Source organism: Panicum virgatum, chromosome 2N (assembly GCF_016808335.1).
Source record: "Panicum virgatum strain AP13 chromosome 2N, P.virgatum_v5, whole genome shotgun sequence".
NCBI classification, from domain to species: domain Eukaryota; kingdom Viridiplantae; phylum Streptophyta; class Magnoliopsida; order Poales; family Poaceae; genus Panicum; species Panicum virgatum.
The window spans coordinates 29,025,799-29,032,798 of record NC_053146.1 but is presented as its reverse complement, the minus strand read 5'-3'; positions in this window follow the sequence as shown (position 1 = coordinate 29,032,798).

Below are 7,000 nucleotides of genomic sequence, written 5' to 3'. Positions count from 1 at the left end.
ACCTATGAATGTTCAGGAAGTTCTACTCAACAAATGACCATGATTTTTTGGATATGTGTAACTGAAACCATGTTAATACATAAATTTCAGATTTATTAGAGTTCTTTTTCTATATACCATGTTTTATGCTTGCTTAATCAACTTAATTCGTCATATATATTTCTTATGCTCAGAAAAATCTATATTTATTTCTGAATTCTCATTTTAGCTCTGTGATCCTTTCTAAAAATTTTGAGCTGCAGTTACTGAGTTTTGCTTTGGTGAATAATCATGCTTAGCATCTTAGGGCTAGATTTACTATTTTTGTTCTGAGTAAACTACAACAAACCTGATCTTGATTTTTGGACATGATCTTGTTTAGAGTATGTTCTATCTGTAATAAAAAGTTCATATGCAGTACTAGTCAAATGCACTTTGAGAAATTTATGCTAATCCATGTTAAGTTAAATGCATAACTAATTTATATGGTGGTTATAAAGCTCGATAATATTTCTAGAGTATGTTTAGCTCATGAATAGGCTCTGGTAAAAATTTGAGAATCATATTCCTAGTATAACTCTCTGTAGAATTAATCTTTGTTAATGGCTTGCTGTTTTTGTTCTTTTTGTCACCCCTGCTGTATAAGTGAATAAAATCTGGATAAATTACAGTACTGAGTATATGCTTTGTAGATGCTCCCATAAAATTTGTAGCACCAGAACCGATGTTGAACGTTCTCTACAAAAAGGTGAATCAACTAGAGTAATCCACTTGCATGAATAGTTATAGTTTTTGCTTTATGGTTAGATGCTGAAATTTATACCATGAATGCTTAAGTTGGATCTGTGTTACTTTAGTGTTTCATCACTAGCTCATTAGTACTTTTCTAGTTATGAAATAATGAAAACATGCTATGTGTTGAATTTGAAAATGAAAACCAAAACCCCACTCATTTATGAAGAAACATAATGATGGTTACTACTCTATAAATGACTGCCCATGAAATGAAATGTGAAATCATCACTAAATTAACTTTGTTGAACTACAACTTTATCGTGAAGGAAAGAAATCGTTATCCATGAATAACTCATAATCTGGCATTGCATATAGAAGCGGTCAATCTCGCGGACGGTGACTACGAGTTGGTGCCCGCGGACTCTCGTGTGGATCAGGAGGCCATTTTGAACTGTGCTAACTTGTCTCAAGACCTGGGCCAAGCCCCAGAGGCCTTTCTGCCTGACAGTGCCCAAGAAGGCAAGCCCCGGTGCATTATGCCTTATTTTCCGAGTTATTATTCATTTACCTAATTATGATGTGTTGTAATAGTTTCCTTCTGCATTAAGTTTCTAGGCGTTGATCGAAAACCTTAGATGCATGATCCCTAGGTACCTATGTTTGATCCCGGATCTTTTTATCGACTAGTTGCCATGCTAATTAGGTACGGTAGAAGTCGAGGGGTTTCCTGCCTCTCGCGAGCAAATAGGAATTTTGACTGACTTTAATTCCTGCTGAAATATAAGGACAACGGGCGGGGTTGTGTAGTTGTGATACCCCGCTGGTGTAGTCAAAAATGACTAAGGTCGCGGTGTGTGGCTCATTTCGTTAAGCGTTTGAAAGTACTAGCCACATACCGAGAAATATGGTAATCGGTAAGCTTAAGTATCTGATTGGACCGGCGAGTGGAACGATCTCGCACCCTCCTGGTAGAAGTAGGATTTATATTTTTGTCGCGACGTACGGGTGCAGAGTGGTCGGACTCTGTAGTCGGGGAGGGTGTTCCGGATCCACGGACTGGAAAGAAAAGGGAAAAGTAGCGTGGGCAGGAGCTAAGTCGATCCCCATGCGTGTGGTCTAGGTTCCCCTGGCCAGGTTGAAATTCGATTCAGAATCGTCCGCCTCTCACGGCATGAGATTGCTTAATGCTTTCAGTCACACAGAGTAACAAGTGGAACGTGATGATGATAATACTGCTGGTTGATTAAATGGTTGCTCTACCATGTTTGTGTAGAGTTAGATGCAAACTTAGAATGGTTAATCCAACTGGAAGATGGCTAAATAAAACCTGAAAATAAGGATCAACATTTAGTGGCGTTTTTGGCAAAACAAACCCCACCAACCAAAAAGCCTTGCATGTCTAGTTAACGGACTATGTTATATCCGGTGACGGGTCAGTCTTGCTGAGTATTAGTATACTCAGCCTTGCTTGTGGCACTGTTTTTCAGGTACTAACTTTGAAGATCTGTTTGCAAGTCTTACTTGGCCGTGTACATTGCCTCCGGGTTGGTCTGTAGAGTGGGATGGCCCTTCAGCTGGTGCTGACCACCCTCCCGCTGAGTGACGCTTTCGTACGGTCTTTATCGATGCGTCACGGTATCTCGCTAGTTATCTTTTACTGCTTCGGCTGAACAATGAGACTTGAATAATTGGAGTAGATGGAACTCTGTAGTACTTTGCCACTCTAAACATGGTTTGTAATAAATTTTCCTTTCCGTTGCAATCACTCTGAGATATATGAAATGTTCTGTGTTGTAATATCTGGGCTCACCTTCGTGTGAGTGTTGTCTGCTGATCCTGGAATAGCGTGGCTTTTATCGAGGCTTCACTCGAGGAACTACCGGTGAGTGCCAATTTGGATCAGAGTTGCTTAGCAACAAAGATCAGTGCACCCGGGCCCAGTAGTTTTGGGTGGTTCCGCCACAGCTGGTATCAGAGCTCGCAGACAGCCTACCAGAGATGGCAGCCTTGGTTTTAAAACAACAAATTAAAACTTGACTTCAAAACTGCTAAAGTTTTTGAAAGAGTTTAGGATCTTCAAGGACAAGTCTAGGACGTAAAGCCCTAGGGGATCTTATGGGTATAATTAGGTGGCTTATATTATATGGCTAACTTCCAACACATTACTTCTTAGTATTTAAATTCTGTAATTTAAATTCTGCAACTACATCGTCGCCGCGGAGGTATGCTTACTCAGTCAGCTGAGGGAGTCTGACCTTCCCGTCGGTGATGCGAGCCGAACGCTGGAGCTCAAGCAGTGGCCTACTTGAGCTGCTGCCCATATACCAACTTCGGTTGATTATATGGGGAGTAATGGTTCGAAATTGGAATTCAATTCCCCATCAAAGACGGTACTCGGTCAATATGTTGCTTCGATGACGTATGCTTAACGTTGTCCATACGGCGGTAATTGTATGGATGCCGGTTCTATAGTGATCGGTAATGTATGGGAACTCTTTCATGAGTGCTGGCACGGAAGATTCAATCTATATATTGTCAATTTTCTGCAGGTACGCTAACTCGAAATCGAATTATAGGCTATCTAGCTATATCGAGTAGCTATATAGTGAGACACGTAATATGTATGCCACCAAAGTCATTTGCGTAAGACCAAGGTTACTTGGCAATTCTTTTTCTTGGTGAGGACGTATAGGTTCTGCATTCATCCTCAAAATGGTTAACAAAGAAATCCTTGGAAGAAATCCCAATCAAAACAGCTAAAAACCTATCTTAAGGAGCATCTAGATAGTCTGCAAAATCAGGGAAATTGTTTTTCACGAATTTTAATACTCTGTTAAATTTTTCAAATCGACTTGGGGTAGTAATACTAAATGATGTTCCCTAAGCTATCAAACTCTTGTAAAATTTTGAGAATTTTTGAAGCCATCTAGCATGGTATTTGTGATTTTAGAACAACTCTATGTAAAACTGTTAACTCTGAACAGTCGGTACAACTGAAATTTTTCGACCCTCACAAGTTGTTCAAACGAAAAATCGTTCAATATGAAAGTTGTAGACAACTAAGTGGTTATCTTACCATAAAAATTTGAATAATTTTTGATAAATATTTTGAGAGTTATGGTAAAAATACACCGTCTCTGGACACCCAGTTTTCCTGGTTGACGTCAATCTGAAAACCTGAGCATCTCACCCCATTGGAGTCTGAATTGATCTTAGTGATGACTAGATGAATCGTTCCTTAATATCATAGGGATCTTGTGTAAATTTTTGAGAATTTTCGGAGCATATTTATTATCATTTTAGCAATTTCTTTCCCTGTCTAGAGTTAGTAGTCCTTGTTACCATCAGCTCATCCATCGGTCTTTTGTTGGGACAGATGGAAGAGCTGCGGGTCGTTGACGCGCAGGGGCACGTGCACTCCGCTTGCTTGCACTGGGATGGATTTCCTCGCCGTCTTTGGGAGCTTTTGAGTGCAGCCGGTTACCTCCAGCCACCGATTTACGATGGCCACGAGTTTGTGGAGGACGGAGTTCGTCGCTGCAGTGTGACGATGGTGATTCCGCAGCACCCGCTCAACGGGTGGGAGCCGATCGTGACTCAGATGGTCGGCCACTACCTTCTGGACACTTGGGGGCTCACCGCCATGAGGGCGATGACCACTTTTTGCTCTTCGCACCCTCTAGAGGTGGTTCTGACCGCGTTCGGGTTGTTCCCTGCACCAGACCCGACAGACCCGCTTTGGCACGACCGGATGGCACATGTGGACATGGTTGCTACCCTTGACCCGGTCGGGGCACTTCGGATGACAGCGATGTGCCTGGACGGCCTCTACAGACTCCACACTTACCAGAGTTACGCCGTCGCTCAGTTGGTGGACCATGCTCAGGCGTTGCACCTGGCGGTCCAGCTGAGAGATGGGCAGCTTCAGGAGGCTAGTACCGAGCTCGAGAGCAGGGCTACTCTTATCGCCCAGCTCCACGGCCAGGTTCATGAGCTTCAGGACACGGTGATGGATCGTGACGCTACGATCAACTTCCTGGAGGACCAGTTTCACGACCTGCAGCTTGAGTTGGACGAGGCCCAGCGGCAGCTCCACGCGATACAGCACGCGCAGGATGCCCTTTACGCACCACCCAACGAGATGCAGGTGGACGGTGAGGACGAGCCCCATGAGATCGAGGGCGTTTCGGAGATGGACTCCGAGGACCAGGCGCCGCAGCCCACACCGGTTGAGGTTCACACTCCCGCGGCGAGTGAGGCATCGGTCAACATGTAGATCGAGGCGCTGTTTCTTAGCTTTTGTAGACTCCTCCTAGTGTAGCCTACTTTTGGATCATGGATACTAGGCTAACTTAGAGTTGAGTAACCCCCTTAGTACTGATGTTAGAAGTAACCAAGTAGAAATGAGAGGATGATGGATGTATGAATCCCTAATGCTACTAGTGTGAATTATCAGTGATCTGTGAAAAGCTGAAGGCAGCAGATAGTTCGAATTTTTATCCTCTTTTCCTTTCTGATTTAGCTCCTGAGTTGAATACTAAAGTTGTTCCAAATTTCATTGTGGAAATTCTCACAAAATTTCAGCTCAAACGGATGAGTATCGCAGGAGATAATCGCAAATTACAGAAGCTCTGTTTCTGTAAAACCGAAAAACCAGAGGAGGAGTAAATGAATTTTTCGACTAACCTACTCTTGGAATCTGACTTTGTGATGACTACCAAAGTTGTGGCTCATGAAATTATCTATCTCTTGCAAAAGTTTCAAGTTCATATCATGTACAGAACTCCAGTTATGAGCACTTTTGTATCACTAGTTTTTCTGCACAACGTGATTTAAGCAATTCCGAATACTTCCATGTCATTTTGAGTTGTATGTTCCGTTGAAATAATGATAATGTTGAGCCTAATGCAAAAGTACTCACATTTCAGATGGTTGGATCAACTCGAGGTACCCCTAGTGGTTTTGGAGCCGGGGGGAATGGCGATCCACCTCCACCTCCTCCACCAGTGGGAATCGCTGAGGTTCTTGCCGCCCAGACGGAAAATTTGCGACAGTTGGTTCAAGCTCAGCAACAACCGCGGGGTGGGCATCATGCTCATCAAGCACAAGAAGCGAGCTACCAAGATTTCCTCAGTACTCAGCCTCCGCTGTTCAATAAAGCGGATGAGCCTCTAGACGCGGACGCTTGGATTCGCACAATCGAATCCAAGTTTTCTCTATTGACTATTCCTTGTTCCGAAGCGAACAAGACTCGCTACGCCGCGCAGCAGCTTCGCGGATCAGCTCGTATGTGGTGGGATCATTACCACGGGATTCTACCGGCTGATCATGTGGTGAATTGGAATGAGTTCAAATTGGCTTTTCGAGATCATCATATTCCAGCTGGACTTCTTGACCGTAAGCTCAACGAGTTCGTGGCTTTAACTCAGGGCACTCATACTGTGGTGCAGTATGCCCAAGTATTCCATCAATTGTGTCAATATGCTGGACATCACGCGGATACCGACACTAAGAAGCGTGAACGCTTCCGTCGAGGCCTTAGGACCAAGTTACAAGAAAGGCTAAATCTTGTCCGTGCGAACTCTTTCAATGAATTGGTGAATATGGCTATCTCCCAGGAGGATCTTATTTCTGCTCACCGCGCTGAAAAGAAGCGCAAGGCACCTACTGGACCCTCGAGTGCCTCTGCACTGAGGTATCGTATTGTGCAGAATAATCCACCCGCACCCTCTCAGAAGGCCCCTCAGTCAGGGCGTTGGATTATTCGGCCTCCTCAACAGCAGCAGCAGACTCGATTCGGGTTTCCTCAGCAAGCTCGATTTGCACCTCAGTAGCAGCAGAACGGCCCTAGGCCTGAATACTCAGCCAGCCGCTCGCCCTGATAATAATAACCGCAGTTTCAGATGCGGGAGTCCGGATCACTTTGTCAAGATGTGCCCCCAGGCAGGGACAATCTCAAGGGCAGGCTTCTCGCAGAAATGATCAGAACAAGGGCAAGAGGCAAACCATTCAAGTCAGGCAGGGCCGACTTAACTTCACCAGCCTTGCTGACCTTCCTGAGGGAGCACCAATTATGTCGGGTACCTTTTCTATAAACCATCACCCTGCAGTTATCTTATTCGATTCTGGTGCATCTCATAGCTTCATTAGTTCTAAATTTGGAGCAAGGGTTGGGTTAGATTTCTATCACACGAAAGGGTCATTCATGATATCTACCCCGGGTGGTAAAGTCGCATCAAACCAAATCGTTCATAATGCGCCACTTAGTTTGGGTAGTAAAACCATT